Raw genomic sequence first — 19,379 nt, forward strand, 5'->3', positions numbered from 1 at the left:
ACTATCATGTTATTTTTATTACAAATAACTCTTTTCACCATGTTAAAGTTTCCTCAGATTTACCTAAAAGAAGAGCTTAGCACGGACGTAATTATATGAAATTATAAATTAAGCAGCATGCTTCTAAGCTGCACTAAATTAAAAAAGTAAATTAACTCTCATGGGAAACCATCAAATAAATACATATCACCTGCTGGTAGGTTGGTTATTCAGAACTATGCCAACAAACCATCTAAAGGAAGAACAGTCTAACAAGTTACTCTGGAACAAAACCAAGTGTATGAATTTAAAAGGATGAAAACCAGAGAAAATTTATGAAGGAAAAAATAAAGAGAGGGGGGGGGGGGGGGGGGGGGGGAAGGAAAGGTCAGCACAGGCGAATAAAGTCGTGCAAATTACCTTGGAACAGGCATAGCTGTCATGTGAAGTGCAGTGTAAAGCCACACATACATCAAATGAATCTGGAAAGCATGTGAGTAAAGGCTCTATTAGATGGTAAAACGTTATCAGATCCAGAAGCACAGCATGTTTTACATTTTTGGAGGCGATAACTTCACTGCAGAAAGTCTTGTGTTACTACCAGATGTACACCAATTAATCTGTTAACAACAAATGTTTATTTGTCACAACTTTACAGGCACCAGAACATGCCAGCTAGTACTCCAACTGCTCTCCTCTCAAGCCTTTTTGGCAAGGCGTATTTTTACATCTTTTAACAATTACATTCTTTGACATTGTTATGTTATTTCATGTTTGATGTTACAATTGCAATAAGTTAACCCAGCAAATTCTGACATTACAGAGTTTTAGTAGAAATTAAAACAAGTACAATGATATTTCCGAAATTAACGATCTTTTACAAGTGCAATTTTGAAACATACAAACAGTTAACAATTAGGTTCTTATTATTCAGTCCAGAACATTCTCGAATATCTTTCCATAATTTAATTAATTATGTGATTTTATGAAACAGTTCTGAGCTGGTAATATTTCTACAATGTCAAAATTACCATTCAAACATTCCAAAGAGCTTTTTTCAACATTTGAAGGCTAAAATGCGGAACAGTTACGTACAACCCAAAAGCTTTAAATCATGTTGCAAAAGATTAATGAATCATTCTTCTAACATTATTTGTGCTACAAATTGTCTTTCTGAGACAGTATATGTCTCCATCTTCTCTAGTTTTCGTAATATGTGGACATTGCACAGAATTTCTCTACAGAATGTTCCAGAAACATTAATTATGAGTTTAATTACAGATTTTTAGTTGGTGATTTCTGTAAGAATATGCTGTCCTGCCTTTCAAAGATACACAAATGTTAAGCTTTTCTAAAATTACTGGTTTACACAGTTAATTTGCATTATGCTAAACAATGAATTTTTACAAATTGAATTATAATTACAAAACTGAATGAAAAATGTTACTAACATTTATCCATTATTAACACTGATTCCAGAACTTTTTCTTTCTCTTCAAATCATCCCAAACTTCAAAGCAATGTGGTAATGACTTATCCTAACTGTACATTACTTTGCCTGATTAAAAACATGCATTAATTGGTCTGTGACACAGTTTAACATTTTTGTTACCACTATTTCACACTGTTGCAGTAGGTTACCTCATTCATTAATTGTCCTTATACACTACCCATATCTGTTTTAGTGTGTATCGCATACTATGAAACCTGCTGTATTGGGTACTCCACATGACCCAGTACAACCTGTTTCATTACACAACCCCCCCTCCCGTCTCACTTTCACATGAAATACGGAAGGGATGATGTCCCTTCTTTACAAACCCACACAAAAATAATATTTTTTTACATATCTTTGGCATCACCTTTTCTTGAGGAATGGTGTCTTCTTTCTTGAAGACTGGTACACCTTAGCGGCACACTCTAATTTTCAGTCCCTATCTGATACTTGGCATGGCTTTCTTGTATACTGCTGGCTACAATAGGCTGCAATAGCACAGTCCGCTATTAGTACACAGTATACAGTCGTCAAGTCTAGTTAGGAATGAGTGAAGGACGGTTTAGTCTTTTGTGGATAGGTTGTCAAGAACAAAACAGGTTCACAGAAATTTTTACATGTAATTGCACAAAGTTTGAATTATTCTAAAAGATTTGTTTAAAAGTAAGATTAATTTAAAGAATTTCTTAAAGCTAAGAGAGGATAGATTGACAGTTGGAGAAAATTGATTATACAGGATAAGAGAATAAGTGTAAGATGCAATGCTAGCATATGAAAATGAAACATGGCAATTGCCCAGCTAGGGGACCCAGTGTCCACCAAACATTTAGCATACAAAGAATTTATGCTCCCCTGAGGAACAAATATATATAACATAACATAGTATACAATATATCCTGGTAAAAATACATCATGAAAGCATTTAAAATTTCTATAAACATCTATTATAAAATATTTATTACATTTTTTAATATAATTTCAGTTTGGTCACATTTCATAGGCCAAACAGTCCGCCAGAACTTGGATAGACTAGATGGTAAGCATTCAGATGTGGGCTGTCTTGAATGTCCAATGTATATGTCAAAAAACTTTTTTCATTCACCACCAATCACTTTAGATTTCTCTTGTGTTTTACCAAGGACTAAGTCATCAATTTTAAATTGTGTAGGATTCAATCTTTTGTCATGTCTACATTTCTTTATGTCACCTTGAGATTTCATGGTTTTTCTTACAATTTCCTCTCTCTCTTGAGTTCTTAATGGTTTGCAGACTGGGAAATCAATGAAATCACTAATTGGATGTGGTGGTTTGCTATTATACTGTATTCCATAAGGTGAAAAACCTGTTGAGGAATGCTGCAGGCTGTTCATAACATCTTCGAGTTTCTCACCATAGTCAATCCAGCTACCATGATTAATATTACAGTATGTTCTAAAGAATCACCCAATTTCTCTCATGTATCTCTCCAAAGGGTTTCCTGATGGATGATAGGCTGAAATAAGAATGTGGTTTATCCTTTCGTCTTCAATAAAAGCTTTCCATGGTCCAGAAGCAATTTGAGTCCCACTATCTGATAAAATTTTCTGAGGTTTTCCTACCCTGCTAGAATAGTCCCCTCTGATTTTTGAAATAGTGCTCTTACTGTTTGCTTTGTGAAGAGGGTATAACTTAATGAATTTTGAAAACACATCCACCTTAACAAATATAGCAATAGCCTCTCTTGGTCTTCGGTAATGCTTCTTGTAAGTCCACAGCAACTAACTCATATTGTTCTTTTGGCAAGATGTTCTGCATCAATCCTCTACTAGTTTGGTTGGATACTTTTACTCTTTGGCACCTGTCGCAACCTGTCAAAATTCTTCTAACTTTCCTGGCTATATTGTTAAAGTATACATTCTCTTGGATTTTCAGGATACACTTCTGAATTCCACAATGGCCAAAACTTTCATGAATATATTTAATGAGTACATTGATGTATTTATCAGGCCAACATAATTTCCATACATCACTATCTACACGGTTTCTCTTGAATTTTGTAATTTTTTTAATAATCTGCCACTTTCTCATGTCCTCTTTATCCTAAAAAACTTTTGGCCAGTTTACAGTTCTCATTGTGGTTCTGATTCCAGCGGATGTCATTACAAATGTCTCTGATTTCTTGTTCATTGTCCATCCCTCTTAAATACATAATTTTAAATTCCTTTTCACATTCCCCACTGTTATCTTCAAAGTCACTGCCCCACAGGTAGCCTAGACAAAGCATCAGCAACTACGCTATTGGACCCTCTAAGATATTTTATTGAGTAGTTACACTGCTGTAACAAGAGTGCCCACCTGGTAATCTTTCCATGATGTAACCTACATTCTTGAATATAAATTAATGCCTTATGGTCAGTGTAGACAACTACCTGATGTTGCAATAAATAATTTCTGAATTTAGGAAATGCCCAGTAAATGGGCAAAAGTTCCTTCTCTGTAACATTGTATTGTTTCTCATGTTTTTTCCAAGTTCGACTAGCAAAAGCGATAGACCTGCGTTCTATTTTCCCAATTACATCTACTTCTTGGAAAAGGTGAACCCCTAGAACATAATCACTACTATCTGCCATAATGCAAAAGGGTAAACTCAAATCGGGACAAATTGTTACATAATTGTGATTTTGTTTCTTCAAAGGCAGCTTCACATTCATGACCCCAAACCCACATTGCATTTTTATTCAACAATCTGTTGAGACTTGGAACATTCAAAGCTTGGGTACTAATGAATTTTTGGTAGTAACTGCACATCCCAAAAAATGACTTCTATTGTTTCTTGGTTTTAGAAATTGGGAATTTCACAATTGCCTCCAGTCTTTCAGAATCTGGCAAAATACTCTCCTCAGTAATGCTGTGGCCCAGAAACTTCATTTTTTTCACAGCAAACTTACATTTAGATAGTTTAAGTGACATTCCTCCCCCCCCCCTTTTCTTAATCTATTGCAAACCTCCCTCAAAGTATTAATATGTTCCTCCCAAGTTTCTCCAGTAATCAAAATGTCATCTACATAGACAGTTAATTTTGACAAAAGTTCTTTTCCCAAAAGGAAGGCAAGAGCTGTAATCAATTCTGGTACTGAAACATTAAGGCCAAACGGTACTACACAATACTGGTAACATCTTCCCCCATACAAAAAGGTAGTATACTTTCTGGAATCATTTTCTGATTCTTCTTGATGAAATCCTGAAGTGAGATCTAAACTAGTCATGTATTTCATTCTTTCATATTTATGTAGTAACTCCTCTATGTTCTCTGGATGATCAGTTTCTCTATCCAGATACTTATTTAGGTGTCTTGAATCAAGCACGAGCCTAACACTACCATCATGTTTTGCTACCACTACCAATGGGTTGTTGTATTGGCTCTTACTTCTCTCAATGATGCCCCACTCTTCCATCTTTTGAAGTTCCTTTTCTACATCCTTTCTTTTTGCAATAGGTACCCCATATGGCTTTATGAAGAAATACTCATGTAGTTTTAATCTGAGTTTATACTGATAGTCCTTATTTAACCAGGTCTGTCATCAAAAACATCATAGTAATTCCACAATAATTCTTCTAATTCTACCTTCCGTTCTTGGTTCAATTCATCTGATTCACCTAATTTTTCTTGAACTATGTCTCCATAATCTCCATCATCATAATCTTCAGTAATTTCCTCTACACAATAACCTCTGTCTTTAGAAAAGATAACTTCCCTAATTTCAATACCTCTATCAGCACAGTTTTGAATTGACATGTCAGTGCTGGCTGGATCCTACCCCTGTCTTAGGGTAATTAAAGATAAATAATCTGTTTCCCCAGTCAAATGCTGCTTTAGCTTTCAATATCCATTCCAAGCCTAACAGTATATTCTCATTCAGATCACTTATTACACGACATTCTTGAGTAAACTGTACATCATTTACACTGAAGGTCGACAACACTTGTCTGTTAATAATTTTGCTCAGCCTACCGGTTGCTCCATTAATTTTTATTCCAACATCTGGTAATTCAGTAAAATCAGGATCATGCTTAATTATATCTTTTAATTTGCTTGAGAAGGCGCTAATAGGGTTCCCTGTGCCAATCAAACAAAATCCTTCCCAACCTACAGCTTTAATTTTTATGTAGGGACTGCCAATAGTAGTTTTCTCTGTCTTCGTGTTCCTCATACAAAAGATCTTCAATTATATCATCAAACTTCTGTTCCATGTTCATGTTTTCTTTACTAGGCAATACCTTCTTCAAACATATACTAGAATTTACTGTAATTTTTGAGTTATTATTTACCTTACATGTTTTGACTAGTATCTTGTCTGACGATTTCATTTGGCTTAGAAGAAGAAGAAGAAGAAGAAGAAGAAGAAGTTGGTTCACAAATTTCCTTTAATTTGATCTTAACTTCACTGTCATCGTTGTAATCTTAAATTTGTCCCAAACGGATTTCAAAATAATATCAGACACATCGGCACAATCAACCCCCTGTCTCCTGATGTATTACTAAGCTGAACTGATACAAACTGATTCTCATGTGGCATGTCATTAGAGTTCCTGGCACTGCTATTCTCAACAATATTACTAATAACATCCTCCTTGACTTCCACATATAATATTCCATCCAATTCACTTTTAAAATCTTCTAGCACATAATCATCATAATCCCTAACATCAACTTCATCATCATCATCATCATCATCATCATTACCTGAGCTTACACTACAAACTCTATTAACATCACCAACATCACTCACAATAACATTTTCACTAACCACATCCACATGAACATCAGACTTTCCAGAAACTTCATTAGAAACATCATTATGACAACTTACATCTAAAGCATCACCACACGTAAGTTTGCACAACCCAAGCGATCGGCTGATTATTCCCAGTAGCTTGCGTCTGCACATATTGTACAGGCTGGCCATACGCTACTCGCCCATTGTAATTGTTTTTGCTAAATTTTTGCCCATTTGTTTTATATCTACCTTTGTATTTACAGCTTTCTCCATAGCTGTTGTGATTACCATTACCATTACCATAGGTCTGTGGGGGGGGGAATGTTGCCATCCGTGTTGTACTATGAATCCATTGTTTACTTGTTGGTCCGTAAATCTCTGTGTCGCTATTGGCGTATTAACAGGCTTTGGTTGTACTGGTCTCTCTTTGTATATTAAATCTGTTGAGTCCAGTACAGATAGAAGTATTCAATGTCATGTTCTGGGATAGTAATTAATTTTTCCGTAATGTGGCAGGAAGACAGTTCTTTAAAATTTTCAGCACGTCTACTTGAGATACTAGGTTCGTCCAATATCTGGTTTTATTCAAATATTTTTCAAAATAGCCCCTTATGCTGCCATACTTGCTACTGAATGGAGCTGGGTTGAATACTTCACATCTGAGCCTCTCTTGTACAGTCTCAGACCAATAATTATCCAGAAATGCTCTCTCAAAGTGTTCATAATAGGGCAATATTTCACCATGTCTATAATCCATAGCAGAATGTCACCCTGTGTGTATCCAACAATAAATATAATTTTCTGGGCTTCAGTCCAGGTATGCAGTAAAACATTTTGTGTGAAATGCTCTGATAAAGACCACAGGGTGTGTTCTTTTCCCTCCAGAAGTAAATATTGGAAATCGTTGATGATTAAGTAATCCATCATTTGCAGGTAATGTTGACAAACATGCCACACTGTCAGTGACAGGTGTGTTTATGTTCGTTTGTGGGGTAGCGCACGGCAAGTGTGCTTGCTCGACAGGTGCAACTGCTGGCAAACATTGTTGCACTGTGTTACCTTCGCTATTTTCCTTTGACAGGCCAACTCCATATTGTGGGTAACCAGTCAAGGTATCTAACTTCTCTAAAAGCCCAAGTTTGTTTTCTGTCATATGTTGTTTTGGAATGTCAGTAGTTTTGGCAACACTGCCTTGTAACCTTTCGTCTGTTTCATTTAAACCCAAGTCTATTTTAACTAGAAGTTGACTTTCCTTCTCTTTTAGGGCTTCTTCAACAGTAGCTACATAAATTTTGCATTCTGACACTACCTTTTCAGCAAGGGTGCTGCCCTTATCCAGCATCCTGATTTCAGCTTTTCAGTTATTTCACATCTGTACATAACTTCTCTCTCTCTCTCTCTCTCTCTCTCTTTCTTTCTCTTTTTTTTTGGGGGGGGGGGGGGGGGGCAAATTCTGCATCTAAACTTAACTGATCTACTCTTAGATTCAACTTGCATATTTCTTTAGATAGGTTTTTGCATATGTCTTGCAGCTCACTTACTGCGTTCGTGACATTTTTTACCAATGCATCCACTCGGGATTGAGTCTCCTGAATTTGAGAATATGCTTCACTAAGATTTTGTAACTCACCCTCAAGTTGTTCCTGTTTACAATCTATGGATGTTACTTTTTCCGTTAATGTATTTATATTGCGGGACATGTTGGTAATTATTTCTTGTTTTAATTGATTACCGAGCTCTGTGAACTTACCAGATAATTCAGTGTGTATAGTTTGCTCACTTCACTGAACCATTGACTAATAATGTCCTTGAAATTGTTAAATGCCTGATTTTGCTGTGAAAACTGTTGTCCTATATTTTCCTGAAGTTCCTGTTGTTTTGTATGCTGTTGTGTTATTAATTGCATGAGTTGTGTCAAATTGTGGGTGTCACTAGTGTGAACATTGCTGTTTTGAACTGTTTCCTGCTCTTGCATTCATGACATAGTGAGCAAATAGTCAGAGGAAATTTCGCTGTCATACGCTTCAGTTTCACTGTTTTGAAAAATGTTTCCCAGTCAGAACTGAGAAATTGTCTCATCAAGTGTCATAAAAGTGACATCATGATTAGTTATATTACCAGTGTCATCATTTTTTAATAGTGTGACACCAACCTGGTTGTTTTGGTATCCATTGGCCAATTCAAGAGGTGGCAGGTTACTTTCAGCTGTTGCCAAGCTTGGATTTCCGCCATCTTGGCATATTGCATTTGGCAATGAATTTTCAACAATGGCCATTTCCTTTGATTCCATTGTGAACAAAGTTTAATAAAATAATGAAAAAAAAGTTGTTCAAAAACAAAATTTTGTTTGTATTGGTACCTCTCAATTACATCAGATTTATAAGCATAGTCATTAATGAATCTGATTGTGCTCTGATACAACCTTACAGAATTTGAATGAATTATTTTGAATTCTAATGTCGGCTTTACACAAGTTTTCATCTTTCCTATAGAAACACATTTTCCATAAAGAATATTAATTGGATGGAAAAGAGATTATTTACTGTGAGAGAGACGGTGCCAAGTGTGGCCATATAAGCATACAGCGTAGCAGCTTCCTACCTTAACTGCTGAAATCCGCATTCCTGGCACATCTCATTTGTAGGCATTATTTAATTTTAATTTGCTCCTTCAAGTTGTTAATAGTTCCAATCTCACAGACCTGTAAGCAATGCAACAAAGGCCTCATTAGTTTCTTCTAACGATAAAATGGAGCATTTATCTTCAAAAAATATAACTCAACAATTGAGAGGTCTGTTAACAAAGATGTGACTTACCAAACGAAAGAGCTGGCATGTTGATAGACACACAAACAAACACAAACATACACACAAAATTCAAGCTTTCGCAACCAATGGTTGCTTCGTCAGGGAAGAGGGAAGGAGAGGGAAAGACGAAAGGATGTGGGTTTTAAGGGAGAGGGTAAGGAGTCATTCCAATCCCAGGAGCAGAAAGACATACCTTAGGAGGAAAAAAGGACAGGTATACACTCGCACACACACACATATCCATCCACACATACACAGACACAAGCAGACATTTGTAAAGGCAAAGAGTTTGAGCAGAGATGTCAGTCGAGGCAGAAGTACAGAGGCAAAGATGTTGTTGAATGACAGGTGAGGTATGAGCGGCGGCAACTTGAAATTAGCGGAGATTGAGGCCTGGTGGATAACGGGAAGAGAGGATATATTGAAGAGCAAGTTCCCATCTCCGGAGTTCTGACAGGTTAGTGTTGGTGGGAAGTATCCAGATAACCCGGACGGTGTAACACTGTGCCAAGATGTGCTGGCCGTGCACTAAGGCATGTTTAGCCACAGAGTGATCCTCATTACCAACAAACACTGTCTGCCTGTGGCCATTCATGTGAATGGACAGTTTGCTGCTGGTCATTCCCACATAGAAAGCTTCACAGTGTAGGCAGGTCAGTTGATAAATCACGTGGGTGCTTTCACACGTGGCTCTGCCTTTGATCGTGTACACCTTCCTGGTTACAGGACTGGAGTAGGTAGTGGTGGGAGGGTGCACGGGACAGGTTTTACACTGGGGGTGGTTACAAGGGTAGGAGCCAGAGGGTAGGGAAGGTGGTTTGGGGATTTCATAGGGATGAACCAAGAAGTTACGAAGGTGAGGTGGACGGCGGAAAGACACTCTTGGTGGAGTGGGGAGGATTTCATGAAGGATGGATCTCATTTCAGGGCAGGATTTGAGGAAGTCGTATCCCTGCTGGAGAGCCACATTCAGAGTCTGATCCAGTCCTGGAAAGTATCCTGTCACAAGTGGGGCACTTTTGTGGTTCTTCTGTGGGAGGTTCTGGGTTTGAGGGGATGAGGTAGTGGCTCTAGTAATTTGCTTCTGTACCAGGTCAGGAGGGTAGTTGCAGGATGCGAAAGCTGTTTTCAGGTTGTTGGTGTAATGGGTCAGGGATTCCGGACTGGAGCAGATTCGTTTGCCATGAAGACCTAGGTTGTAGGGAAGGGACTGTTTGATGTGGAATGGGTGGCTTTTTGGTGGGTTTGATGTGGACGGACGTGTGAAGCTGACCATTGGACAGATGGAGGTCAATGTCAAGGAAAGTGGCATGGGATTTGGAGTAGGACCAGGTGAATCTGATGGAACCAAATGAGTTGAGGTTGGAGAGGAAATTCTGGAATTCTTCTTCACTGTGAGTCCAGGTCATGAAGATGGCATCAATAAATCTGTACCAAACTATGGGTTGGCAGGCCTGGGTAACCAAGAAGGCTTCCTTTAAGCGACCCATAAATAGGTTGGCGTACGAGGGGGCCATCTTGGTACCCATGGCTGTCCCCTTTAATTGTTGGTATGTCAGGCCTTCGAAAGTGAAGAAGTTGTGTGTCAGGATGAAGCTGGCTAAGGTAATGAGGAAAGAGGGTTTAGGTAGGGTGGCAGGAGATTGGCGTGAAAGGAAGTGCTCCATCGCAGCAAGGCCCTGGATGTGTGGAATATTATTGTATAAGGAAGTGGCATCAATGATTACAAGGACGGTTTCCGGGGGTAACAGATTGGGTAAGGATTCCAGGCATTCAAGAAAGTGGTTGGTGTCTTTGATGAAGGATGGGAGACTACATGTAATGGGTTGAAGGTGTTGATCTACGTAGGCAGAGATACGTTCTGTGGGGGCTTGGTAACCAGCTACAATGGGGCGGCCGGGATGATCGGGTTTGTGAATTTTAGGAAGAAGGTGGAAGGTAGGGGTGTGGGGTGTCAGTGGGGTCAGGAGGTTGATGGAGTCAGGTGAAAGGTTTTGTAGGGGGTCTAAGGTTCTGAGGATTCCTTGAAGCTCTGCCTGCAGTCCCTCAGCCACATACTCCAGACGATCAAGTACCACGGTCGTGGAACCCTTGTCTGCCGGAAGAATGACGATGGCTCGGACAACCTTCAGATCACGGATAGCCTGGGCTTCAGCAGTGGTGATGTTGGGAGTAGGATTAAGGTTTTGTAAGAAGGATTGAGAGGCAAGGCTGGAAGTCAGAAATTCCTGGAAGGTTAGGAGAGGGTGATTTTGAGGAAGAGGAGGTGGGTCCCGCTGTGACGGAGGACGGAACTGTTCCAGGCATGGTTCAATTTGGATAGTGTCTTGGGGAGCTGGATCATTAGGAGTAGGATTAGGATCATTTTTCTTCGTGGCAAAGTGATATTTCCAGCAGAGAGTACGAGTGTAAGACAGTAAATCTTTGACGAGGGCTGTTTGGTTGAATCTGGGAGTAGGGCTGAAGTTGAGGCCTTTGGATAGGACAGAGGTTTCGGATTGGGAGAGAGGTTTGGAGGAAAGGTTAACTACTGAATTAGGGTGTTGTGGTTCCAAATTGTGTTGATTAGAATTTTGAGGTTTTGGGGGGAGTGGAGCTGGAAGTGGGAGATTGAATAGATGGGAGAGACTGGGTTTGTGTGCAATGAGAGGAAGTTGAGGTTTGCTGGAAACGTTGTGAAGGGTGAGTGAGTTGCCTTTCCAGAGGTGGGAAACCAGGAGATTGGATAGTTTTTTGACGTGGAGGGTGGCATGCTGTTCTAATTTGTGGTTGACCTGTAGGAGGATGCTCTGAACAGCCGGTGTGGATGTGGGAGAGGAAAGATTGAGGACTTTTATTAAGGATACGAGTTGACAGGTGTGTTCATTGGCTGAGTTGATGTGTAGGTGAAGGATTAGGTGGGTGAGGGCAATGGATTGTTCAGTTTGGAACTGGTATAGGGACTGATGGAATGAAGGGTTGCAGCCAGAGATGGGAACTTTAAGTGTGAGGCCTTTGGGGGTAATGCCAAATGTCAGACAAGCCTGAGTAAATAAAATATGGGAGCGTAATCTGGCTAGGGCGAAGGCATGCTTGCAGAGGGAATGTAGATAAAACTTAATGGGGTCATTGTGGGGATGTTGTGCGGGTGACATGGTATTAGAAGGTGGAAAGTGTAACAACAGTTTGTTGCTGGTCCATTCGCATGAATGGACGCAGGCAGACAGTGTTTGTTGGTAATGAGGATCACCCTGTGGCTAAACATGCCTTGGTGCACGGCCAGCACATCGTGGCACAGTGTTACATCATTCGGGTTATCTGGATACTTCCCACTAACACCAACCTGTCAGAACTCCGGAGATGGGAACTTGCCCTTCAGTATATCCTCTCTTCTCGTTATCCGCCAGGCCTCAATCTCCCGCCGCTGATACCTCACCTGTCTTTCAACAACATCTTTGCCTCTGTACTTCTGCCTCGACTGACGTCTCTGCCCAAAGTCTTTGCCTTTACAAATGTCTGCTTGTGTCTGTATATTTGTGGATGGATATGTGTGTGTGTGTGTGTGTGTGTGTGTGTGTGTGTGTGTGTGTGTGTGTGCGCGCGAGTATATACCTGTCCTTTTTTCCCCCTAAGGTAAGTCTTTCCACTCCCGGGATTGAAATGACTCCTTACCCTCTCCCTTAAAACCCATATATATATATATATATATATATATATATATATATATATATATATATATTGGAAAACTGAATAAAAATTTGCTGCTTAAATAATAAAGAGGAAAATTTTGAAAGAGTGATTGAAAATAAATTGGAAAGTAGACATGTCCTTAATGAATTTTAACTGTCACTAATATAAACAGACCTTCAATATTCAATACATCTATTCAAATTTAAATTTATGTACTTCTTTTTCTTGTTACTGTGCATAGAGCTTGGTATGACAATACTGGTTCTGGATCGCTCCCCTTCTGCTCATGCAAATTATTCTTGTCTGTTTCGATCCTCTAGATGCAGGTTCATTCAACATACATGTAGCTCTACACTGTGTTTTGCCTTGCGGCTATGACTGTTTCAAGGTGTTTCCCATGGCTTTATTTGCCTGTGCTGACCCCCCCCCCTCCCCCCCCCCTTTATTTTTCCATTCATAAATTTTCAGTGGTTTTTATGCCTTAAAGTTCGACCTTTAGTTTTGTTCCAGTGTAATTTGTGAGACAGTTCTTCCTTTAGATCGTTTCGTACCGTTGTTCCATCAAATCAAAATTCATTGTAGTTTCTCGATCCCTCTTGAAGACAGTTCTGTATTTCTTTGAAGGTCATGCCTTCTTTTTAATAGTTATCTTCAACCACCTGGATCTTATTTCAATTCCAGTAATTACAGATAAAACTGTATTACTGTTTGCCTAATACCTTTGTTAAAAAATCCCTCTTGCTTACTTTTTTCTTTACTTTACTTTACACGTGGCTAAGGCCTTATCGACCATACACCTGCTCTACGAGCCTCTTCCAATTATTTCTATCCAGGGAAATTGTTGTCCAATCAGAGTTGATGCCCATCCTAGCTGCATCTTCCCGGATATTCTCCATCCACCTAATTCGAGGTTTTCCTCTTCTTCTCTTTCCTTCTAATTTCTTAGTGGATGCTATTTTGGGTAGTCTGTTCTCCGGCATCCTTGCTACATGACCAGCCCAGTTCAGTCTTCTCTTCTTTAACATTTCCACAATGGTACTATGTTTGTACAGCTCCCATAGTTCTTCATTTTTCCTTATCCTCCACTCCATGACATTTTCATCGAAGATTGGTCCAAATATTTTTCTTAGTATTTTTCTTTCCAATATCAACAGTTTTTCTTCATCTTTTTTCCTGAATGTAATAGCTTCACATCCATATAATGCTACTGGTACAATAGTTGACTGATAAAAGCGGATTTTGAATTCAGTACTAAGTGATCTCATCCTTAAAATTTTGATACAGCTGTAAAAAGTTCTATTAGCTGCTGCTAGACGGGCATCTATTTCTATTTCTGCTCTATTGTCTCTGCTAAAAAGACTCCCTAAGTACTTGAAGTGGTCAACTGCCTTGAAAGTGAGGCCATTTACGGTCAGTGGTGTATTCTTTTGGAGTTTTTTACTTATGACTAGATATTCTGTCTTTTCTTCATTCACATGAAGTCCAGCTTTCTCAGCTATTTTGTAATAATTTTGCATCATCCTGATTAATTCAGCTTTTGAAGTGCTTATTAAGGCTACATCATCTGCATAAGCAAGTCTAGTAATGTTCTGTCCCTGCAGTTGGATCCCTTGTGGATTAGTTTTGGTGAATTCTCTATCAATCTTCTCTAAGATAATATTAAATAGAATAGGTGAGATGGCATCCCCTTGTCTCAGTCCAGTGTACACCTTAAAATTTTCAGTCTCTCCTGCAGGTGTCTTAACTTTGCATATGGTTTCTTCCAAACACATTTTAACTAATTTGATTAATTTTAATTCTTTCATGGTGTTTAAGAGTGTCTGTCGGTGTATGCTATCATAGGCCTTCTTGAAGTCTATAAATAGAATATGGATATCTACATTAAATTCCCATGCCTTCTCAGTTATTTGTCTCAATGTGAATAAGTGATCCAAAATGGATCTGTTAGTGCGGAAACCACATTGGTAGTCCCCAATCAGTTCTTCGGTTATGGGAATCAGTCTGTGTAGTATACACATCGACAAAATTTTATACGTGACATCGAGTAGGGCAATTCCTCTGTAGTTATCACAGACAAGGGGATCATTCTTCTTAAAGATGGGGCATATAATTGCAGTTTTCCAATCGGCCGGTATGTTTTCTGTCTCCCAAATTGTTTCAATTAAGGAATGTAGTTCTATTTCCAATTGTGGTCCTCCATTTTTTAAAAGCTCAGCATATACCTGGTCTTCCCCACAGGCCTTGTTGTTCTTTAATTTCTTTATTGTTTGTCTTATTTCATTTACTGATGGTGTGGTGACTTGTATATCAACTGTATCTGGTTCTTCAAATGTAAAGTAATATTGTGGATCATTGCAGTTGAGCAGCTGTGTAAAGTATGTCTTCCATGTTTATTGTATGTCATTCTTGTTTGTAAGTGTTTTCCCATTATGGTCCTTTATAAACTGTTCCCTTTTAGTGAATTTTCCCAAGGACTTTTTTATATTCTGGTACATCTGCCTTGCTCTGTGATGCTTGAAATCATCCTCCGCTTCTCTTACCATGTTGTTGTAGTGTTTTCTCTTCTCTTGTCTTAGAGTTCGTTGTGTTTCCTTGCGGATTTTATAGTATCTCTCCTTTAGTGTAATATTGTCCATGTCTTGTAACCATGCCTTCCTCGCATTTTGCCTCTCCAGTACTCTTTCTTGGCACTTTATATTAAACCAGATTTTGTTAGTTCGTTTTCTTTTACCTATAGTTTTGGAAGCTACATCTTGAATACTGTTTCTGAGGTGTCTCCATCTACTTTCCACGTCTTGCTGGTCACTATGTGTCAGTCTAGATTCCGATATGTTAATTTCCATTTCTTTCCTAAAGTTTTCTTTTATTTTTCCTTCTGCCAGATTTTCTATATCGTACCTTTTAATTTCAACCCTATTTGTACTTTGTTTCTTTTTTAGCTTTATTTTCATTTGAGCTATGATTAACATATGATGTCTCACAATCTGCTCCCCTAAAAGTTCTAACGTCTTTAATACTGTTTTGAAATCGTCTTTGGATGGCGACATGGTCAATCTGGTTCACTACTTTTCCATCTGGTGATATCCATGTCCCTAAATGAATGCGTTTGTGTTGGAATTTTGTGCTGCTTAATGTGAGGCCATTTGCCATTGCAAAGTTTATGAGTCACACACCATTCTCTGAACCTTCATCATGTAAGCTGTAATTCCCAATGGTTGGTTTGTAGATTTCTTCTTTTCCTACTTTGGCATTAAAGTTTCCTAACACTATTGTTACATTATGTCTGCTTATTGAATTATATGTCTGTTCCAGTTGACTATAAAATTCTTCTTTCACGTCATCTTCCTTATCTTCTGTGGGTGCATGAACATTTATAAATGTAATATCAAACCACTGAGCCTGAATTGTAATGTGTGATATTCGGTTATTAATTGATTTGAATTCCTTTATTGTGTCAATTGCTGTTTTATGAATGTAAAAGCCCGTTCCAAATTCATGGCGCTGACCGCAGTCTCCATACATTATTGTCCCGTCTCCTATTTTCATTGATCCCGTTCCCTGCCATCTTATTTCTTGGAGCGCTACCAGTTGTACCTTGTATTTTCCTAGTTCGTTTATTAGTATTTGTGCGCTTCCTGGGCGGTATAGACTTCCGACATTCCACGAACCAAAAGAGAAATCCTTGTAACTTTGCCAATTTCTGTTCCAGTAAATTCTGTCCTGTTTCCGAGGCATACCTTGAGTGTCCTGACCGGCCATTGTTTTACATGAGTGGGTTGGTAGCCCTCTGCACAACCCCCAACCTGGAGGACCAGGAGTCTTGATTTTGGGGTACTCTACCCCTAGGGATTTGCCTTCACCATGGCTTAACGAGTCTTCCCTACCCGTGCTAGTTTTGGTCCACCCCGGGTATTTTATTTCCTCGGTACCCCCCATATCTGGAGAGCATTCCCCAATCCACCACCCGGGGAGGCGCCCGATGGGGGACTAGCAACCCCACACGGGAATCCCTCTTGCTTAAGTAAGTATAATCTTTCTGCTCCCAAGATGCTGAATTTGGTGCTTCCAAATTATGGAATAAATTATCATAGCATACACTTCTTAAATTTCTTGTAATGAGTAAGTTTTTTCTATCGTTGTTAACATTGCCAGGCTCTGAGCACCTAAAATTCCTAAGTTGTTTAGGCCCATCTTATACGGTTTTCTTAGTGTCATATAAAATATAGTTATTTTCATTTCTATTTCCATTTGTTTTCTTCTGGAAGGAAGTGCCAACTACAAAAGTATTTATTTTTGGCAAATTTTGATAATGCAAGACCTTTATCATATCTGTTAATTATCCTGCCCAAAATTTCCCATTGTCCCACTTTTGCTTTGAAAATGCTCCATTATTATTTTTTAGTAATGTTTCCTGTAACTCTTCGCAGAATTATTCTACCTCACAAGTGATTGTGAATATTTTGGTGCAGTCCTTAACAAAATTACTCACAGGTGTATATCTCTCTCTTTAAATCAGCATTTTATGGAATAATTACAAGCAATGTAAGACTTCAGGTCACTCAGTTTGGTCCAGAAAGGTGTCTATTATTTAAGAGTATACTTTTTCAAGCACTTTCCAGCAACCATAAGAAGTTTAGCCAGTAATAAAGCACAATTTAAGAAAACCCTAAGGAATTTATTGGCAGCCAATTATTACTCTACTGATGAATTTAGCAGAACCAAATGATTTATTTGTTATTTAACTGTATCACATAATATGAATGTAGCAAGCTCCTAATTATTCATGTTAATGTGCAACCAAGACTGTACTGATAGAAAAAATCCTCAGTTAACATGAGCATCAGTCTGGGAAGCTAAAGTTTGCAGGCACGTCCTTCCAGTAAAGTAAAGTTTCATCACTTGCAAATCTGTTCTGGGAGAAATCTGTTATGTTCGATGTAATTGTAGAATTTGCTTCAAAAAGTATTAGCTGCATTTTGTCAGCACCAAGTTTCTCAGCCTGAACAGCAATTTCTCAAATCCTGTAGTGATGTTCATTAAATATAGCAAGCCATCCTGATGAACTGTTAAATTCTCCTTGAGTATTTAGAGTTTTATGGACCTCTTTTCCTTTCTCTATTACCATCAGACTTTACATGGAGGTCTCTTCTACTTGAATCACAAGTTGCATGTAAAGATGAACTTTGCTGGCCTGTATACTGTGATGGGTCCTGTTTGGCTTTCAGCTTTGGTTTCAGAACTTAACAGATTGTCTTTTTATTTTCTCTCTGTTTGTATGCCTATTCCTTAATTTTGGCAAAGTTATATTGCAGATTCTCACTTTTCTAAGTTTTGTATAACTTCTAAATTCTTCTTGAATGTTAGAACAACACATTTGCATTTACTTGCCATCTTCCTGGAACATGTAAACCATCTGTAACTTCAACAACAACAAAAATATACTACAGGTCTATATTCAATATCAGTTATACTTTTTAGGAGCTATATAACATTATAGAGACGTGTTGCCAGCTGGAAAATTATGATAAACAGTGCACTCCTCCTGTTTAACAGTTTGCCTTCATTTTGTGTCAAAACAGAACAAGAATTCTGATGGGGACTGTTTCAGAAGATAACTTGAATCAGTTTCTTTTACTAACAGCTTTAAGTGAGTTGAAAATCATCAACCTTCAGTTTTTAGGGGAAGGACTAGGCAAACACATAGACTGTAATTTGGCCATGGACACGTTGCAAAGGGTAGAGTCCCTCCATTTATCTGAAGATGAAATGAGAAACACTGTAAAAATACTTCAGCGATGTCCAAGAATGGGACAGGTCCACATTATCTTCTGATGGTGAAACTTGAATCTCTTACATTCTTAACAAAAATATTCATTGTAATAATTACGGACTATGTTAGGCTTAATTTTTTAACAATCACCAAACTATGCACGGATAATACACAAACCTGATAATCCTCAGCCAGATAATCATGATCATTCTGCACTTTGCAATACTCAATTTCACCAGATGAATGTTAGCTGCGTAAGTAAGCCTTATAAACAGTTACTGTTTTGTGTATGTTCTATGGCATTAATTTATTTATTTAACCAGTTTTCAGCTTACAATGCCATTCTCAGAATTTAACGGACTTTTGTTGTCAAAATATAACAACAATGGAAATTCCTGGATGGAATAATACATGAAATGAAGGAAAGGCAACCAATCACTTATAGCTGACTGATGTGTGGCACATAGAAGCACTCAACAGAATACAGTATCTACACTATCGTTTGGGCTCTCACTCTTTTTCTAGCAACAGTAAACACATTCACATACACAACCACACAGACACCAAATCAGTCACACCTGCAGCCATGCTGACTTTTCTGAAGTGAAGTGTTTAATGCATCACTAACTTGGGCATTTTTCTGGAGATATTGAAATAAGCCATTGTCAAATCCCTCTATAAGAAACATGATAAGAGATATGTCAGTAACTACTGATCATTTAACCGTAGATATCATTTTCCAAAATTTTTGAGTGATGCATTCTAGAATAGTTTCATGCCTGAGGAACAATAATATCTTTTGTAAATTGCAGTTTTAATTTAAAACAAGTTGCTCACCTGAGAATGGCATTTGCACATTCACTCAACAAAATTTACAATCATTAAATAACAAAATAGCAATT

At 38.3% G+C, this 19,379-nt stretch overlaps 1 protein-coding gene and 1 long non-coding RNA gene across 3 annotated transcripts in view; one reads left to right on the forward strand and one right to left on the reverse strand.

Moving 5' to 3' along the window:
• LOC126175102 (uncharacterized) overlaps window positions 1-19,379 on the forward strand; it is a 92,557-nt gene that overhangs the window by 63,764 nt on the left and 9,414 nt on the right. The gene's annotated exons all lie outside the window — the stretch shown is intronic.
• Window positions 528-19,379, reverse strand: part of LOC126175104 (uncharacterized) — a 28,966-nt gene continuing 10,114 nt past the window's right edge. Inside the window, exons 2-3 of the long non-coding RNA XR_007535524.1 lie at window positions 8,833-8,932; window positions 528-1,962 (exon numbers count right to left, since the gene is read on the reverse strand). This is a non-coding gene — a long non-coding RNA (uncharacterized LOC126175104). The remainder of the gene's footprint in view (window positions 1,963-8,832; window positions 8,933-19,379) is intronic.

Source organism: Schistocerca cancellata, chromosome 3, assembly GCF_023864275.1.
Source record: "Schistocerca cancellata isolate TAMUIC-IGC-003103 chromosome 3, iqSchCanc2.1, whole genome shotgun sequence".
Taxonomy (NCBI): domain Eukaryota; kingdom Metazoa; phylum Arthropoda; class Insecta; order Orthoptera; family Acrididae; genus Schistocerca; species Schistocerca cancellata.